This window comes from Lygodium microphyllum, chromosome 29, assembly GCF_053477565.2.
Source record: "Lygodium microphyllum isolate KBCC chromosome 29, Lygodium_microphyllum_v1.1.10, whole genome shotgun sequence".
In the NCBI taxonomy this organism is placed as follows: Eukaryota; Viridiplantae; Streptophyta; class Polypodiopsida; order Schizaeales; family Lygodiaceae; genus Lygodium; species Lygodium microphyllum.
Window position 1 is genome coordinate 109,000,932 of NC_141163.1, and position 20,052 is coordinate 109,020,983.

The window sequence follows — 20,052 nt, forward strand, 5'->3', positions numbered from 1 at the left end:
TTGTTTCTTTTTCTTGTGCTGCTTTTTTCTTTCTTTCTTTCTTTCTCTTCTCTTTTTTTTTTTTGACTTGCCTGACTACAACCATTGCAATATGTTGAGGGTATCAGCCTTTCAGTGGGTTGGAAAATGTCAAGCTTCAAAGGCTCAGGAAATGGATATTACAGTGATGATTGTGCCCTAGCCTCGTTGTTAGAGAAGCAGTTGTTGAGATGGGAAGATACACTTGAGATATTGCAAACCTCCTTGCGACACACGTGATGTTGGTACAATTGAGGTAACGACTGCCATGAGCCAACTATAGAGCTTGACCCAGAAAGAGAGCGTAGCCCATGAATATGCTTTGGGCCATGCGATGTGGGTACTCGCCAAGGTTATTTTTCGCGTTCCGCATCGTGGCTGTGTTGTGGTTCGTGTATGGTTGGTGGTCTTGTGGTGGCCTGGTTGTTGGACAAGTTTGCATGACAACCTGTGTCATCCTGCATCCACTTGTCACTTCGTGAGAGTATATGCTCACTTGCGTTAAGTACATCGAACAAATGCAATCATGTTAAGGCATAATTTTTCAGAATTCTATGATGTCTATTGGGATGCCTATTTCATTGCTTGTTAAGGTCGCATACATTAATGAGAAGTAACGGAAATGTGTATAAGTGGGGATCTTTCCCCTTTACTCATCAAAAACAAAAAGTTATGGCATCCTGACTTGTCGAGATACTTGTACATCATAGGGGTTTAGTCGATAGGTACGAGGCGGGGTGAGTCCAGTTGGCTAGGCGACCGGGGCAGTGCTAGTGCGAGGCTCCTGCGAAGCTAGGCAGGGAACATGTCAGCCGGGACATGAATGGTGTAGTCCCAGGCCGCTATCGTTTCCAGAATGTCTTTAAACAATTCATTAAATTCTTCCCTATCCCGGGCCGCCTTGTCACTTCATGAGCACCTGGTGCCCGAGCGTGCGTTGGGGGTCTGTGCCACTGGCATTGCCATATGCTACGGCGTTTCTTTGAGTCTTGACTTTCTTGGCCCAGGGGTTCTTCGGCCTTCGTCCGGGATGGTGTTGCTTAGGGCCTTGCTTCTTCGCATACCTCTTGAGGGTGGCGCGTAGCGCACCGGTGGAGGGGCACGTGCCGCATGTTCCTGTCACCCCCGCAGAGAGCGTCTCTGTAAGCCAGCTGCCCTAGGCTTTCCATGTTTTTCTTGTAGGGGGACCTGCAATATGCAAACCAAGGGTTAGGCCTTGCTATGGAATAAGACCATTCGCGTGGAGGCATTATAGTGTGGGTTATCAAACGCATATGACTTAGAAGGGGAGGGGTGAGGCATGCAGTGTTCGTTGCAGAGGGAAGGCCCCCATGACAATGTTCATTTGGCCTCCAGCCATTAGCAGATTCTGGCTTATGCTAAGTAGCATGGACCGTTGTCATGGAATGGGTCAGGGCTCATCCCCGGAGGGATAGACCATAAAGGGGAAAGGTGTGTAGGAAGGGATGGTACCCTGTCCCCACCCTCAGGGATGTTGGCCAGAGCTTCCTATGGTGGTGATGAGGGTTGCATGCCGTGCACCTGGAGGCGGAAAAGGTCACACAACTTCTAAATGTGTGGTGAGAGGAGGACCTGAAGAGCTTAGCCTATTGATCCTAGCTCTTCTGTCTGCACTTGACTATTATTGCTTGTGTGTGTTGGTAGTGTTTATATAGGGTCACCAAAGTCATTGTTTATTTATATACATATCCATGAGTCCATGTCGTTTTACGAGGATAAAAACCAATTGTAGAACTCGGGATTGTATTGGAGTGTGGCACACGCATCCAACACTTGTGGCAGCTTACTCAGTACCAATAGATATTTTGCCACATCGACCAGCATGGACCCTTGTCCAAGTCTACTGGCAACATGTAACTCCTCCTCAGTGAGAACCTTATCCAATAGCGAGTTCTCTTGGCCAGGTTCAGCTAAGTCCGTACCCCGAATGTTAGTCAGCACTCGAAGGGAAGTTGGTGCCACATAGGTTGGGTCTCTTTGAGACCGCCATTTGGCCAATCGCTCCTTTGAGACTGTCATGATCTAGGCTCCTAGTTTGGCGATTGCAACGCAGTTCTCACACCAACGCTGTTCAAATTGACTTTGGCCCTCTGATAGTCGCTTTAATTGCTCTATCTCTAAGAGATTTGGTTGGCAGAGTGCATCATTGAATGTGATAGTTAAGCGCAGTTTGTCGGCTTCCTCGTCAGAGATGAGTCGCATGCGTTCATGCAAGAGCCTGTTATAGTGCTCGTCAAGATGTTCTTGCTCTTCCCAAAACAAGGGAAATGGTGAGTATTCTCCGAGCTGCTCTTTAGGGAATACACGCATGTCTGCCAAGACATAGACACGTGCGAACACTTTGAGCTTAGCATCCAACTCAATTAAGCATTCTGTGACACTTCTACGTTCCACAAGGGCTTGCTTGGTTGCCATCTCATGCAAGGTTCTAGGAGTTTGCCTGGGCTTTAGCGTAGCTAGGGGCTCAGGCCTAGATGAGCAAGTTTGGTTAATGCTAGGATTTCTTATGCTCTTGGGGTTCTCACATTTCTCCTGAGGTTTTGTCATTGCATCATGGTTCATCATGGTTCTCCTTGGATGTGCCTGGTATAAATTTGTCACCTTGTTGTGACAGTGTTGTATCCACTCTTAATTGGTCAGTGCGAGTTCTATTGTCAGTGGATTGAGTGTTGCAAGCAGCCGTTGATGGCAACGAGTGTTTTAATTTTTCAGAGCACACAGATGTGTCTGAGGTTTCACCGCTATTAGGAGAGACATCAATGGGTTCCTTGGTGGATGGTCTCGATGCTTTATTCCTCACCTCTCCAGCGCTCTTGGTCTCAATGTTCTTGGGGTCCACAACCACCTGTAGCTGCTGTTGTTTTCGATGTTTTCTCCTCTTTTTCTTGGCCAGTAAAGATACATCTCTCAATGACTCAGGACCCTGGACTAGGTCAACCATTGATGTGCTTGGTTGGGCCTCAGCATTCTCTTTCTCTAATGTGTCCTTATGGGACATGGCCGTGGCCTGCTGAATAGCCTCGCTAGGTTGTGAGAGCACAACTGCCTCCCTTTTCGGAGAGTCTAGCTCTTTAGCCAACTCCCTTGTGTGTAACTCCTCTAGCCTAGGCTTTAGGCACTTTGAAAGTGCTGGAGTTGTCGAGGAAGTTGGTTGTGACACCTCCTCCACAGGTAAACTTCTAAGGACACGTTTCACAAGGGGCATTGTCACGGCCAAGGGCTGTGACTGCTGTGATCCCTGATTGGAAGTAGTAGCAGCTAGTTTAGTGGGCTGGCAAATTTGCATGACGTTTATCTCCTCGATTTTCACACTCGGTTTGGCAGGCATTATAATGCGATCAGAGGAATTTTCTTATACTTTTTCTTTCCCCTTCTCTTTGTGCTTCTCATTGCACAACTCATAATATTGTGGGCATATATGACCCTTCTTACCACAATGGTGACATGTCACATTAGCATTTCTCCCACGCGAGATTTATTGTGTGACTTGACACATGATTCAGACCTAGACTTTTGTGAGTCTCTGCCATGGCCATTCCCACGATCATTCTTTCCATTACCATCTCTGCCTCTAACAATCAAAGCATGTGAACACAAGAGGCATCCAAGTTTTTACGATTGATATCTTGCTGTAGAAGAGCACTCTCTACATCAGGCAAGTTCAAAGTAGTAGCAGAAGCACATAAGGCAGTGCAGAATACATCCCATGACTTACTCAGAGTCCCAAGCAAAAACAATGGAGTGACCCCATCATTGAAAGTAATTCCCTACAAAGTCAAGTTCTTAAGAATAGCATGGAACTACCTCAAATGAGCAGACATCATCACATTCTCCTTCATGCATAGGTCCATAAGTTGCTTCAGTCAATACATCTGACTTGCTACACTTTTCTTGTCATAGAGGTTCTTAATCTTATCCCAAAGCTGCCAAGCACTCTGTGCTTCCTCAACCACATTGTAATGAACTTGTTCAGTGAGAGACAAGATGAGGGTGGACTTGCATAACTCATTAAGCTCCATCCTTTCATCATTAGTCATAGTTTCAAGCTGCTCTCCACTCAACCTTAGTGGCTTTATTTGCGATTTCTACACCAATACTTGCCAAACTAGGCTCTTCCAATAGGCATAATTCGTACCATCAAGCTTAGTGATGTTGAAGATAGCATTGTCAGTGGAAGAAGATGCCATAATGCAGGATGTAACACTACAAACAGTTCAAAATTGCTTGCTATTTTCTATAGAAAATGCCAAAAAAATAAGGCAAAATGACAAGGAACTAGTGTTTAATGATGTTGTCCACTAAGTACTATTAGTAATACATCAAATCAAGATGATTCAACATGAAAATTCCACGTCAATCCATACATCAATACTTGTTGTAATAAATTATAGAACTGTGAAAATGAGAGCTAATAGTGCCAAAAGTGGATCCCAAGTCAATCAAATACTACCAAGTCCAAAACCAGCATCATGCGGGCATAACAGAGACATATGATAGTCAATAATCACGAAACCAACACCCAAACATTTCATACAAACATTTGCCAGTGATTCGGTATACCCCCCAATCAATGGAGCAAAATGTACCTACCACTGTGCCAAGACTTGACACAAGTAGGTGTCAACTCACAAAAAACCCAAGTCAACTCATAAGCAAGTATAGTGGACCAAATAGTAGAAGCCAAGCATCATCCAAAGTGAAGATCCCATTAGTCTCAAGTATCCAAAGTGCTCAATAGAATAAGCCTACTACTCAATGCTTGTCAAGCATCCAAAGATTCTCCCACTGGCACAAAATCCGTAAGTGTCAAGCACAAGAAATAGCCAAAGTAATCTCCAAGCAAGCAAATGTCAAGCCCAATTAAGCCACAGTAGCAATCAACTCCAAGACAATGTAACTAGCATGTAGTAGTGGCATAGGCCAAGCATGTCAAGACTGGTTAGACATAAGCAAAGTACATGCCATAAGTACATCAAAGATGGATATGCAAATGCTATGCGAAACAAGCTCAAGTTCAACTAATGATCCAAGAGAAAATCCAAGCTCTATGTCAATCCCCGAGAGTCACTACATCAATGTATACATCCAAGACATAGCCCGAATCCAATAGGCATTAAATATCCATTGAGAAGTATGATCAGCCCTACTATAAATAGCATGAAATCACTATCCAAAACTAAGCCAAATGATGGCTTGAATCATCTCAAAATCATAGTTAGACAATGGTGCAACACTCCCTACCATATAGGCATCAAGGGAGCATGAATAACCATTACATAAGCATAATCCATAGGCATGAGACAGTCAAGGACCATATGCTGCCCTATTTTCCAACCAAGAATTTGTGATGTCCAGCCAAGATCTGAAGTATGATCAGCCCAAGAAATGATCTTGCAACATGAGTCATACATCCACCAAGCATTAGGCATGTATATGTAGGCATATGGGCATCAAATGATGTGTAAGTGAGTGCCAGTGAACATGTGAAAGCATGTTCTAGTCTTGAGTAGCAGGTTTGTTGTACATTCCAGTAAGAATGAGCTCAATCCAATGCCACAAACCAAGTGGTAAGCATCAATGATCATCAAACATGAGTGCCAAGTTTGCATAAGTGCCAAATGAAGAAGGTAATGACCAAAACCAAGCTATGTAGCTACTGAATATGCAGAGAAAAACATATGTGGAGGAAAATGCTAGTGCTAAACTAAGCTAAGCTAGAAACTTTGTATTTGTTAAATGATCAAAAGATAGTTCACATAATACAACTGTGGCCTTTTGTACTTTCCCCTATCCTATGCTTTGCTTCATTACAAGTTTCCCCCATTTCTAAAGTCTAATACTACTAAAAATACCCTAGAAAATTTCCTACATTACATCGATGCTTCTAACTTTAGGTCAACCCTAGTGGGAACGACTGGATACTTCCGTTGCGAGGCAGACTCGAGAGACCCTAATTGGCAAACCCTGTGTCATTCTTTGGGAGTGTCGGGCGGCATCTTCTAGATATATCTCTCTCGATGGACTGCTAAGATGTGTCCTGCAATTTGAGGAGCAGGCACGTTACAAGTTATCCATCCTAGATTGTGCACATTAGTGGCACTACTTCCAAATGCATTAGGGTAGAATCAACCTTTTGTAGTCTTAATAGACTGTGCACATTAGTGGCACTACTTCCAAATGCATTAGGGTAGAATCAACCTTTTGTAGTCTTAATAGCTTCATTACAATTGAGTTTTTTAGTGCAACTTCCAAGCAATTGAAGCTTCTAAAATTTATTTTCTTCTTGACAAGGCTTAACTTGGAGTTGTGCCTCTTTGGACCAAAATATTCAAGTGTAGCTATATTTTTGGCATCATTTCCCTCATGACCTGGTACCTTTTAAGGAAGTAGAAACAAAAGCTAATGCATTAAGTGGAACTTATTGAAATTGTGGACCAAAACATAGGGTGAGGGTTGATTATGGTGGGCTTCCAAATCTTGCCAAAGTCCCTTTTCTTATAGTCCTTGACAAAATCAAATTGTGATAACTTTTTTTAAATTCCAAACTCTCCCAATTTTTAGGGTTTTCAAGGGGTATGGAGTTATGAAGCTCATTTACACTAGTCTACACTAGCAAAGTCTTCAAAACATCACCAAGGTTCCTGTTTCCTTTGTGAAGCATGTTGTCTTAGCCTCAACAATTAACTTCAAACTTTTCCTTAAGAATATCTTAACTTTGATACCAGAGCTAGCTTTTGCAAGAGTTTTGTAAGTTTTGTGCTTATGTAGGTGTCTCAAAAAACCCCATGCAATGACTACAATTTTCTTTATACATTTGAAAGCATCATACAACAAAGGAAAGAGATCCCTTCACTCAAAGTCATTTGATGCAACAAAGATTTTATTGGGGGTTGTATAATCTACTGACAATAGGATTTCCAAAGAGGTATGCAGCTCCACAACATCACTACTTGTACTTGTGCCATTCTACACTTCCGTGGCCCATATAGCATGCCTAGAACTAGCATTATTATAGTGCTACCCTATAGAGACATATAATCTAGCAGAATGGTAAACTTGGAAGCCAAGGATACAAAAAATTCATGAAAACTTTTTCCATGCTTGGCAAAAGGATCTTTAGTTCCCTTAGAATTCATTTACATTGCCTTTCACAGTAGCAATGTACTTATAGTAGAGTATTCTCCTTCAATTTGACCCAATTTGGGTGATTGAGTTTCAATCAGCAACATCTCTCTAGCATAGACCAAATTCACTATATATTCTCTTAGATAGTAGCATGCATACGATGGTCATGCTTGCTCTCATTGGTAGCAATGTGCATATGGGAATCATGTGTACATTCTCTCGGGCAGTAACATGCATAGGATGGGTCATGCTTACTCTCATGGACAGCAATGTCAATCATGTGCAATATTATGCATAGTCCAAATACCCTACACTACTGAAAGAAATGTTGATTCTTGCTCTCATGGGCAAAAATCTCAATAATGTGGAATATTATGCATATGATGGTCATGCTTGCTCCCATGGGCAGCAATGTTGATCATGTGGAATATTATGCGTAGTCCAAATACCATACACTACTAAAAGAAATGTGGTCTAGGTATGATCAAGCAAAAGCAAAATTCGTGAATGATTTCATGAGTGGGACACAATTTTTTCCCAAAAGGCATGAGAAAGGACATTAGCATAGTGATTAGCATCATTATGTTCAACATCACCATCAACATTGTTATACTTGTCATTTACATGCTTACCATTCTCATGAAAAAAATAATTCATGACAACATTCATATCGTGCTATATCTTATGGGCATTCTTATTGTGGATTTTCTTGTGCTTAGTCATCATATGAACAATAGTATTATTATCTTGGATAGCATGGTGATTCTTTTAACCAACATTATGATGATGATTATGATGGCTTTTATGGCCAACGATGTGTGAATGATGGACATGCCATTCCTTATGGACAACAAACATGCTATGAATTATGCTAAGAAGATGGGTAGCATACTTGAGCAGCATGCTTATGTGAGACAAAGTAATGCAAGGATAAGCACCTTACATATTAAAGAATATTTTCATGAGGATCAAGAAGAAGAAGAGGAAGATGAAGAAGAGGAAAAAGAGGAAGAGGAAGCTAAAGAAGAAGAGGAAGAAGAGGGAGAAGAAGTAGACAATGAAGACCAAGCCCTTCATAACTCACAATGATCATGCAATTGAAAGACATTAAAGAAGATTATGTTGAATATGAGCATACTGAAGATTTTGAGTAGCCTAATGATGATATGCATCAGTCCATGTTTCATGAAGGCATGTAACTACCTAAGGAAGAGCTTAATGCTTCATTTGATCCAATTGATCATGGTTATATATTTGATTTAGATGCATATTATGGAGATGATGAGATTATGTTTCTTTTTTATTCGGGTGATCATGGATATGATCCTCTATAGCAAATTGATCTCAGTGTGGTAGTAAAAAGACCCATGCTTTTGCAAGTGATACATATGACATAAATAATCCTTATTTTGTTGATAGGTATCCATCTTATTTTGCTTCAAAGACACCTAGCTTACCATGTTGATACGAACACTTATCCTCAAAATTAAGAAGAATTGAAATTGATGAAAGCATTTGTAAGATAATGGATCTTCATGATTCACAGAACATGAAACAATAATCTATATTAAATTTTTATAGTAAAAGTAATTAGCCTATCTACATCAAACATTGATTCTTATGTCATGGATAGGTACTTTGGGATGTACTCTAGATTTTGATACCTTGTTTGTTTCATTCAAATGATCCTACCCAAAGTTATTGCATTTTACTACAATAGCCTTGTTCTGGACAACACTCAAGATCTCACAAAATTTTCCTAGTGATGGTGGTTTCTTCTCATGAATGATACTTCTATGCTTTATGGAGAATATGTAGCATGGTCTCTTTTATATGAATCATTATTTTGTACTATTGCCATCCTCAAGCTTTGAGGACAAAGCTTTTTAAGGACAAAGCTTTTTGAGGCACGGATGGTTTGCAATGTAGAAATAGTTTAGCATGAACCTTAGGAGAAATGAGCCTTAGTCAATAGTATTTGGGACATGTATAAAAAGGGATACATGTAACATTTTGCTATCTTTTGCTCATTTTACAAACATTGATCTTCTAGATCTAGCACCACCTTGGGGGTATGTACCAAGAATCCATTTCTATACTTTCTTTACTTGCAGCCTGTTGGCTACTTTGTGTCATGGGATTAATGGAGGAATGTACAAAAATTTGACCCCATAAGCCTTTCTAACAACCTTGGAAAACCACTTGCACTTTGACTTATAGGGTTTAGTATAAAAGGACACTAGGTTCTAATGTAACAATCTTTTGCTCATTTTACAAATACTGATCTTCTAGATCTAGCACTAGCTTAGCATGTACTTTCTTTGTTTGTATCCATGGATACCTTGTGTCATGAGATTAATGGAAGATTGATCCATGCCATGGCCATGGTTGTGCAATTCTATCATTTCTCTATTTCATTAGTGTGGAGGGAGCTCACACTCAACCAATAAGACCCACTGACTGCTTATTGTTTCAAGTGTTTCAAGTGAGCTCTAATGGCTATCTCTCACCTAGCCAATGTGCCTTCAAACCTATGAGTGTAGTGAGCTTACCTCGATGCCAAAATGATTTGCCTCCTCCCTCACACACACCGGTAGCTCCACAATCCTAGATGCTAGGTCAAGCATCCTCAAGTCTCCTCCATCAAGCTCCATCCACCATAGCCGCGCGTGCGCGAGAAAAGAGAAGAGAAGAGAATAGGAGATGGTGAAGAGCTTCACCCTCTTGATCCCTCACTCCCACACAAACTCACACTCCCTCTCTCAAGAGCACACACACAAGCAAGGTGAAGAGAACAAGAGAAGAAGAGAGGACTCTTGTTAGCCGCACACCAAAGAATGAGCTTCCATTCACTTTTTTAACTTTATATACAAGCCCTAAAATCCCATGGGCAACCCATCCCTTTTTACATGACCGATCATTGTGGCAAGGTCCTTTTTGTTGGGAGTAAAGGCGCCTCTGCCTAGCCGCCCATGTATTACTACACTGACAGTCACCGCTACTGCACACTGCAGGTGGCAGACGCCCGTCACCATCACTTTATTATTTATTATTTTAGTGACAATTTGAATAAAGGAAGGCCCGGTCACACATTGTGACTGTTGGAGTTCCCATTTCTTGTCTCTCTCTTTCTTGATCTTGCTCTCCCGCCTAGCTCTCGAGTGCAGGCTTTGATCCTTCTCACCTTTCAACTAGTATCAGAGCTCGGCTTCCCAACTCTTGAGCTTGGTTCATGGCATTCTCAGCTTCCCATCGACTCCCCACTTGCATTGGGTCTCCTTCTCGGCAGCCATATCCGACTCCTTCAAGCTCCCGTCACTCCCCAGCTTCCCGAGCACCTTCCTGGCCCTTTGGGCACCCTCAAGGCATTCACACAGAGGTATTTCTTCACTCTTTACAGGGTTTCCTCAATTTTCAGCCCTCTTGAAATAGGGCAGCCATTACACTCCCAGCTCACATTTCATATGTGGGATGCTCTCCCCTTGCTGGAGCTTGTTTGAGGCCTGCCTTGGCTTTGACCGGACCCCTCTGAGGCTTGGCCACCATTTTTTGCAGCCCCAAGACCAGCATTTACAATTAGTGCAATCACGCAGTCCTCCCATATGTGCCTTCAACATTGACAGTCACAACAGCAGCTCTCCCCCTCCATTGGCACTTGGAAAGGCTCCATTTCGGGCATATGAACATGCTTTGATGCTTGGTCTTGATGGTTGATGTGTTGACATAGCATTTGGACTGATTAAACACTATTTTGGGACTATCATAATAGTCCACATGCAGTTTATGGCAATGTTACACTGACATTTGATGCTACATCTTGTTTGGCATTGTCATTTGATGCCTGTTTGGTCCCGTTTGATGCCCGAATGTTAGGGGAATGTATGCCTATTGTTTGGAAACCATTTGGAACTGATTTTGGTACTGAAATTCTCAGTTTTGAATAGTAAATCACTACTATACATAATTGGGCTAAAGTCATTTTACTCATGTACACTTATGCTTATGCTTTTCGGGCTATGTTTCAGGCATATATGGTGATGTATTGACACTTGGGGCTCAACATAGAGCTTGGTTTTGATTCGGGATCATTGGTTGAGCTTGAGCTCACTTTGCAAAGCATTTGGATGCTCCGTCTTGGATGTACTTATGGCATGTATGTTGCTTATGTCTGACCGGTCTTGACATGCTTAGCCTATGCCATTACTACATGCTAGTTACATTGTTTGGAGTATTGCTACTAGAGCTCAGTCTTGGCTTGACCTTGGATTCCCAGATCTTACTTGAGCTATTTATTGGCTTGCCAGAGTTGTATCTTGGGATGTACTTGATGTATTACATGCTTATGGATGCTACATACGGATACTCTGCTGCCTATATGTCCGAGATGTACCATTGATGCTTGATCTTGGACACTTGTCACTGGTGCTTATACATGCTTTGTTCAAGCTTTGTTGCTTGATATTTACGGCTTTTCTACCAGTGGGAGCATCTTTGGATGCTTGACAGCCATTGAGCAGGCGGTCTATGCTCTTTGAGCTTTTGAGACTATTTGGGATCTTTTACCCTTCAGGATGATGTGTGGTTCATATGTCTTGGTTCCTCTGATGCTTATGAGCTGACTCTTTGCTTTGAGCGGGAATGGCTTGAGCTTGATGAGTTACGCAAGTCCACTATTGTATTAGCTCTCACAGAACAGGTTCATTACAATGTATTTGAGGAAAAACAGAGTGCATGGTAGTTGTGGGATAAAATCAAGAATCTCTATGACAAGAAAAGTCCAACGAGTCAGATGTATTGGCTGAAGAAGCTTATGGATCTGCGCATAAAGGAGAATGTGACTATGTCTGCTCACTTGAGCCAATTTGATGCTATACTCAAGAACTTGACTTCGCAGGACATCACTTTTGCAGAGGATGTCACTCCTCTTTTCTTGCTTGGTACTCTTAATGAGTCATGGGATGTATTCCGAACTACATTATGTGCCTCTACTGCTACCTTGAAATTATTTGATGTTGAGAGTGCTCTTCTGCAAGAAGAGGTTAACTGTAAGAATTTGGATGCCTCTCATGTGTCGCATGCTATGACAATTAAAGGCAATAATGATGGATATGGAAAGCATGGCAATAGCAGTGGCAGTGGCTGTGGACGGGATTCTCAGAAATCTCGGTCCAAGTCTCGTGGGAAGTCACGTAGCAAATCTCGTGGCAGGAATGCAAATGTTACTTGTCACCATTGTGGAAAAAAGGGCCATATTAGGCCACAATGCCATGAACTACACAATGAAAGGCGCAAAGATAAGGGGAAAGACAAAGTATAGGATAAGTCTTCTGATCGCAGCATAGTGCCTGCAAAGTCTAGTGTTAAAATTGAAGAGACCAATGTTATGTAGCCTGAGGATGTTGATGATGATGATTATATCCTTGCAGCTTCTTCTAATGCTTCGCAGATGACAGAGATACACTCTATGTATGCACAGTGTTGGCTCTTGGACTTAGGTGCATCCTTTCATGTGACACCTTGCCAAGAGTGGTTTCATTCATACTGTACTATTTCGGGTTTTGTGTGCTTGGGTGATGACAACTCTCTTGATATTATGGGAATTGGTGATGTTAGGATGCAACTTCCTTCTAGCAGCAGTTTTGTTATGTAGGATGTATGCCATGTACCTACTTTGACATGCAGTCTCATGTCAGCTAGACAGCTTGATGATGCAAGTTATCGTGTATCTTTTGGAGACTCTGCATGGAAGATCACTCATGGTAGACGTGATTGGGAGAGGTGCCAAGGCTGGCAACCTCTATCCCTTGATTGTATCAGCTTCTGCCCTTGATCATGTTTTGTCTGTGGGTTCTATCCCACATGTATCTCTTTGGCATGCCCTTTTGGGCCGTGTGTCTTTGAAGGAAATGAAAATGCTTTCTAGTTTGCAGTACTTACCGCCCTTTCATTATGCATGTTTTGATTCATGTGAGCATTATCTTTATGGCAAGTAGACTAGGTCTACGCATAAAAAGTCTGGTAGGCCACGCATGAGTGAGCCCTTGGCATTTGTACATTCGGATGTCTATGGGCCCATGCCTTGTCAGTCTATGGGTGGTGCCAAGTATTTTGTTACTTTCATAGATGATTTTTCATGGAAAGTTTGGGCTTATCCCATTAAGTTGAAATCTGATGTCTTGGTTGTGTTTCAGAGATGGCTTGCATTGGTTGAGAACCAGTCTGGGTATAGGCTAAAATGCCTGGGGATAGATAATGGGGTGAGTATGTCTCACGTGCTTTTGAGGAGTTATATGATGAGAGGGGTATTAAGCATCAGTTGACTACCCCCTACACCCCCCCCAGAATGGTTTGGCTGAGCGGATGAATAGAACCATCCAGGAGTGTGTACGTAGTATGCTTAGCCACGCAGGCCTACCACAGAGCTTTTGTAGGCTGAGGCAGTTAGTATAGCTATGCATATCATAAACAGATCACCTTCTAGTGGTTTGGATTTCCAAGTTGCTGAAGAGGTATGGACTAGAAAACCTCCCTCTTATGCACATCTCCGTGTCTTTGGATGTGAGGCATTTTGCCATGTGCCCAGGGACAAGAGAAGTAAGCTGGATCCTAAGAGTGTCAAATGCATTTTCCTTGGTTATGGGGATGCAGGCGAGATGGGTTACCGTCTCTGGGATCCGTAAGTGCGGAAATTCATCCACAGGCATGATGTAGTCTTCCATGAAGACAAGATGCATAGGCAGCCTGAGAGAGTTGTTGAGATCCGCAGGGTCATATTTCAGGAGGAACCGAGAGCTCCCACACAGCTAGTTGGACAGCCTACAGCTACAGCAGATGCTCATGGTCAGGGTGTTGGACAAGCAACTAGGCAAGCAGCAGAGCCTGTCGTGAGATGCTCTACTAGAGATAGACGTCCACCTAATAGATTTCAGCCCTCGATGCATTATGTCTTGATTACGGATACAGGAGAGCCTTTCACTTATGATGAGGCTATGCACAAGGGTGACTATCACTCCTAGGAGAGGGCTATGTAGTCTGAGATAGAATCCTTGCATAAGAATGAGACTTGGGATTTGGTTTCCTTGCCTAAGGGCAAGAAGACTTTGCCATGCAAGTGGGTGTACAAGCTGAAAAGTACCCTTGGACATCCCAAGCCGGTATACAAGGCTAGATTGGTAGCAAAGGGTTTTAAGTAGGAGCATGGGTGGACTTTGATGAGGTCTTTTCTCTTATGGTTAAGATGACCACCTTGTGCTTAGTCTTGGCTTTGGTTGCTCAGCTTGACTTGGATTTATACCAGATGGATGTCAAAATGACTTTCTTACATGGGGACTTGCATGATGAGATTTATATGGAGCAGCCGAAGGGCTTTGCAGAACCTAGAAGGGAGCACCTAGTGTGCAAATTGAAGAAAAGTCTTTATGACTTGAAACAGGCACCTAGGGAGTGGTATCATAAGTTTGATGCCTTTATGCAGTCATAGGGCTACAACAGGAGTGCTATGGATCCGTGTCTTTACACGAAGAAAGCTCGTGATGGTTCTTTATTGATTTTGGTCCTCTATGTGGATGATATGCTGATAGCAGGAAAGCTCATGATGAGCTAGATGCTCTTAAGGCTCAGCTCAAGAAGAGCTTTGAGATGAAAGATATGGGACAGACCACTCACATACTTGGTATGTGCATTAGACACGACAGGCATCAGGGACTCCTCTACTTGTCATAGAGGGAGTATATTCATAAAGTCCTTGAGCACTTCCGCATGTAGGACGTAAAGCCTATTGGCTGTCCATTGCCTTCTTATGTGAAGGTATCACAGGCTGATTTTCCGCAGACAGATAAGCAGAGGGCCGAGATGGCCAAGATTCCCTATGCATCCGCAGTGGGCAATCTTATGTATGCCATGATAGCCACTCGTCTAAATATTGCCTTTGCAGTTGGTGTTGTGGCACGCTATATGGCTACACCTAGCAAGAAGCATTGGGATGCCGTGAAGGGTATCATGAGGTACCTAAAGGAAACTACAGATATGTGCATATGCTATGGCAGCCAGGATATAGGAGTCGTGGGGTACACTGACTTTGATTATGCAGGACATGCAGATAGTAGGAAGTCCACTTCCGGCTATGTATTCACATATGATGGAGGTGCTGTTTCTTGGATGTCTAGGGTGCAAAAATGCACGGCCCTTTCTACTACAGAGGCCGAGTATGTTGCAGCCACTGAGGCTTGCAAGGAGGCCATTTGGTTGGGTCGTTTGGTTCCTGGCCTTGGTATTGATGCTATCCCTACACTGTATTCGGATTCTATGAGTGCTATTCAGCTAGCCAAGAATCCAGTCTTCTATGCGAAGACGAAACACATTGAGGTGAGGTATCACTTTATACGTGGGGTCGTTGAGGACAAGTCTGTTGATCTTGCATCTTGACTGACCAGAATCCTACAGATCTGCTCACGAAAAGCCTCTTTACAGAGCACTTTGCCTTCCTCAGGAGGTTGATGGGAGTGGGATGAGATAACGTCTTTCCTCATCCTTTTGTACACGTGTACATGTTGTACTATCTTTTTTCTTTTTCTTTTCACTCCTCACTAGGGCAGGTTCACCTTTAAGTGGGAGGTTGTTGGGGGTAAAGGCGCCTCCGCCTAGCTGCCCATGTATTACTACACTAACAGTCACCGCCACTACACACTACAGGTGGTAGGCGCCTGTCACCGTCACTTTAGTCTTTATTCTTTTAGTGACAGTTTGAATAAAGGAAGGCCCGGTCACACATTGTGACTGTTGGAGTTCCCATTTCTTGTCTCTCTCTTTCTTGCTCTTGCTCTCCTGCCATAGCTCTCAAGTGCAAGCTTCGATCCTTCTCACCTTTCACTTTTTCCTATTTCCCTCTTCTTGCCTCATGTCTTAAGCTTACACCCATCTATTCTTTTACAAATGGCACAGGAGAGAGCCTGATACTCTTTTACAAGAATTTTTAGAGTTTTTTGAGGCGCATTTTATTTAAAATTGGGTTTTTGCCTCAGCTTAGCTTTAGGGGCCACCTGTACACCTTTGCTCTTTTTCTGTCCTTTTTCCACTCTTTGCTTCATATTTTCACCATCTCGAATTGAGATTAACATTATCCCCCTCCAAGATAGGTGCCACTCCCATGGCACTTCGAGCTCTTTGTTGTGGAAGGGTGGGCTCTGGGCAAGTGACTAGTGGAGTGTTGATAGAGCCACATGTGGACTCCATTGATTGGAAAGCTTTGGTAATGATTTGGATGGAGAACCCAAGTTATGTCAAGTGGATGATGGGGGCCTCCGAAGTTGGTGGTTTTCAGCATCTTGTTGTACCTAAAAGGAGAAAGTGCTCTACCTAAGGGGAGTTTCTACCTCACCGTGTAGTGCTCTGTGCTCTTGTTGGTGGAACAGGGTGCTGGGTCTAACTACAAGCTAGCTTGGGTGATGTCCCACACTTGAGGATCCCATTCGTGCGAAGGGAGGTGCATTGTGTGTAGCTTAGGGTGACAGGTCTAACCATAGGCGAGTGCTACCTCCCTAGGTATGTCCTACCCTTGAGGTGCCCTAAGTGTGAAATGGAGAGTCAAAAAGGGCTAGAGGATTAGGAACGGAGCTGGCCAACCGAGGCCTAACTTGAGGACCCCTAGGTGCAGTGACTATGAGCGATATGCCGCAAATTGTGTTTGGATGTGTCATGTGCTCGTTTCATTGTTATTTGTTTGATGTCTTTGTGTTTAACCTTCTCTTTTCTTTTCTTTGCTTTTCTCTTTTTTTATGCTTGCTGAGTTACATGATTCAGGCAGTAGCTAATTGCTAGTTATCATCATCAGAATGTGATGGGGAAGGGGATTTAATGGAGTGACTCAAAAATTTCCAACTCTACATGTAACCCTTAAGGTTCAAGAGGACATGGAGAGAGGTGGTGGAGAGGAATGGGTGGTTACATCAGGTGAATTGGCCGTCACTCATATCCTCGAGAATAGCTAGGCAAAAGAAAGATAGAAGGCTAGCTAGCATCATTAGGCGGGTCATTGCACAACTATCTATGGCATTAGGATTAAAAAAGAGTGGGGGGAGACCATGTTATACCGGGGTGGAATCCTGCTCAAGTAAGATTTTTAATAGCCTAAGGTAGTTGCATGTGGTAATGAAGGCAGGATCGAGACATGAGGAGAAGTCAGCAATGAAGTGGGGGCTCGCGCTAAGGTAGTAGTATGGGGGTTATATGAGATGGGGAAGTCATAGCGACCATGGGTGTTTGTATCAAAATCTACTCCTACCCTACGAGGATACGCCATGAAGGTGGGGTTTTTTCTCTCAGAGGGGAGGGTATTACAAAAAGCCATCCAGGAGAACACATTGTTGTTGCAAATGCGTCTTCGCCACAGTGGTGGCTGGCACTCGTATCTGGGCACAGACCGAGGCACTTCAAAAATCTTGTTTTTCCAATACTACACATCAGTGGTTCCCCAAAGGGTGGGATTCTTATCCCTTTCTTCTAGTCAGGCAAGCCATTGGGGAGGAGGAAGTTGAAGTTAAAAGACTGTTTCTCTTTTTCTTGTCTCTCCCAGAGTAAAATTCTACATGGAAGTTGGTTGACAAGTCACCTGGGCATGGTGGAAGAGGTGCAGACAATTGTGCCATAGGTTTGGCCCTCAATCTATGTCTAGCTTCTTCCACCATTTTCTTTCTCTTTTCCCTCAGGGCAGTTTTTCTTTCCGCAGATGTGTCTGTTGAAGACTGTTGATGTTCTTCAGAGTGGGATGAAGGGGGTTGTGGAATCACTTCTTCTTTGAATCTGCCTCTATCAAATTGCAATTTATCTTCACCCTTTTGGCGATCTTCTTGTTGTACCTCCTCTACAAACCCTAGTGCATCAATCTCCTGGGGGGTTAAGCTCGCCAACAATAGGTACTTGTGTTGTTCATCAAGGCTCAACCCAACCACAACAGGTTGTGGTGGCATGTATAGCCCTGCTTGCAAAGCTCTGCGTGCTATTCTTAGTTTCTTCTTTACCACCTCAAGGGACTCCCCTTCCTCCATGTGAATGGTATCCATTAGAGTATTAAAGAAAGCTTGTTGTTGAGTATTGAAGCCCACTTGGGCTGCATCTGCTCTACTTTCTGCTAGGACTTTCTCTTTCTCCATGAGAGCCAGGCGATGTGCCAAGGTCTTCACTCTTCATTCATTTTGGCCTACCCACTCTTCGGCTCTCTTTTTCATCTCCTCCATAATTTCTCCTTGTCTTTGTACTAGGCCATGAGTCTCTACTCCTGGTCTTCCAATTCCTTGCTCATTCTCCCCTGCTCTTTTCTTTCAAGGCTCAACTTTTTGGTCATGGTTTCTCTCTGTGATGTTGCTCCTCTTCTTGATTCCTTTCTTCTTCCCTTGCGGCAAACTCTTCCATGCCTCATTCAATCCAATTTGTTTTTTCTGCCAAATCCTCATGTTGCATGATTAAAAGTTTATATCCTCTCTGCATTTTCACTAGCTCTTGATTTTCATTGTCGAGCCATTGCCACCAGCTTTCCTCCTTGTCATCTTTGGCCTTTAGTTTCTATTTTAGATCAAAGATCTCATTTTGTTGCATAGCTATTTGCCTCATCTTTTCAAGCTAGAAGGTTGCCACCAACTCCTTTTCCGCTTCCAACTTGGCCACCGCTATCTTTCTTTCCTCCTTTGTCTTCTCTACCTGAGAGAGCAGTTCAGCAACATATTCATCATAGTTTGTTGGTGGAGTCATAGTAGTAGGGATCGGAGTGGTCGAAGATTTCACCTTTTGGCATTTTGGATCATGCCTAGACTCGGCATCTATGGCCGGTCTTTTCTGCATAGTGGTCATAGTCTCCACACTCTTTCCTTGGGCCAGTTCCTTATTAATGAAGTATTGCATCCAAGCCACAAAATTGTTTACATCGGTGCTGGCTGGGATGCTTGGAGTGAGAGTGGTTGCTTCGCTGGTGGGCACCAAGAGGGGTGGGATGGGATGGATGGGAGCCTTGCCCTTGCTTGTGATGGCCATAGGCGGTATGACTTCGAGTACATGAGTGCTTGAGCCAGGTCTCTCATCCTTGGATGGACTTAAATCCCCCTAGGTCATTGAGTCAGCTTTGATATTCTATGGAGACTGGTGAGTTGCTTCAGCCATGTCTTCCTCCTCCTTTCTCCTCAACTCTGCCTCCTTTTCCGCAGCTCTTCTCTCTCTCTCTCTTCCTCTATTTTCCTTGATTCTTCGAACAGCTTTTCAACTTCTTCCTTCTCTTTCTTCATCCTCTCTTCAGCCTATTTTTCTGGCTCCTTCTTGGCTTTTTAGGCTTCCTCTTTCAACTCCTCTACCTCTTGCTTTTTCTTCTTCTCCCTCTCTTCAGCCTCTCTTAGGGATTCCCTTTTGGCTCTCTCTAGATCTTCTTTTTCCTTCTTCCTACCCTCATCCCGTTTCTTCTTCTGAGTTGTCTTTTTAGTGGGCTTCTTTGCTTTTTTCCTTCTGAATTTAGCCTCCTAATCCTCCTTCTCTATCTCAATTTCAGTCATGTTGCTTGATGGCTCTTTCTCTTGGTGGATCGATGACGTATATGGAGTCTCATCCTCTCCTTCTTCTCCTTGCTAAGCTTCTTTTACAGCCTCCTAGATGATTGTTGTCAACACACTTCCATATTCGATGAAAGAGGCTTTCGAGGAAGGTTTCTTTCTCTCGGTACTTTTAGAGGCTAAGGACTCTCCACCTATCGGACTGCTGCCCAGGGCTAGTGCTTTGGCTGCCTCGTCTATAGTATTGTGCACGTAGCCATTCCAGTCTACCTCATCCAAGGTGTGGGCTACCACATTCTCCAACACAGGCACACTAATTCGATGCATGAGGAGTTATAGCGATGGCTAGATAAGAGTGAGT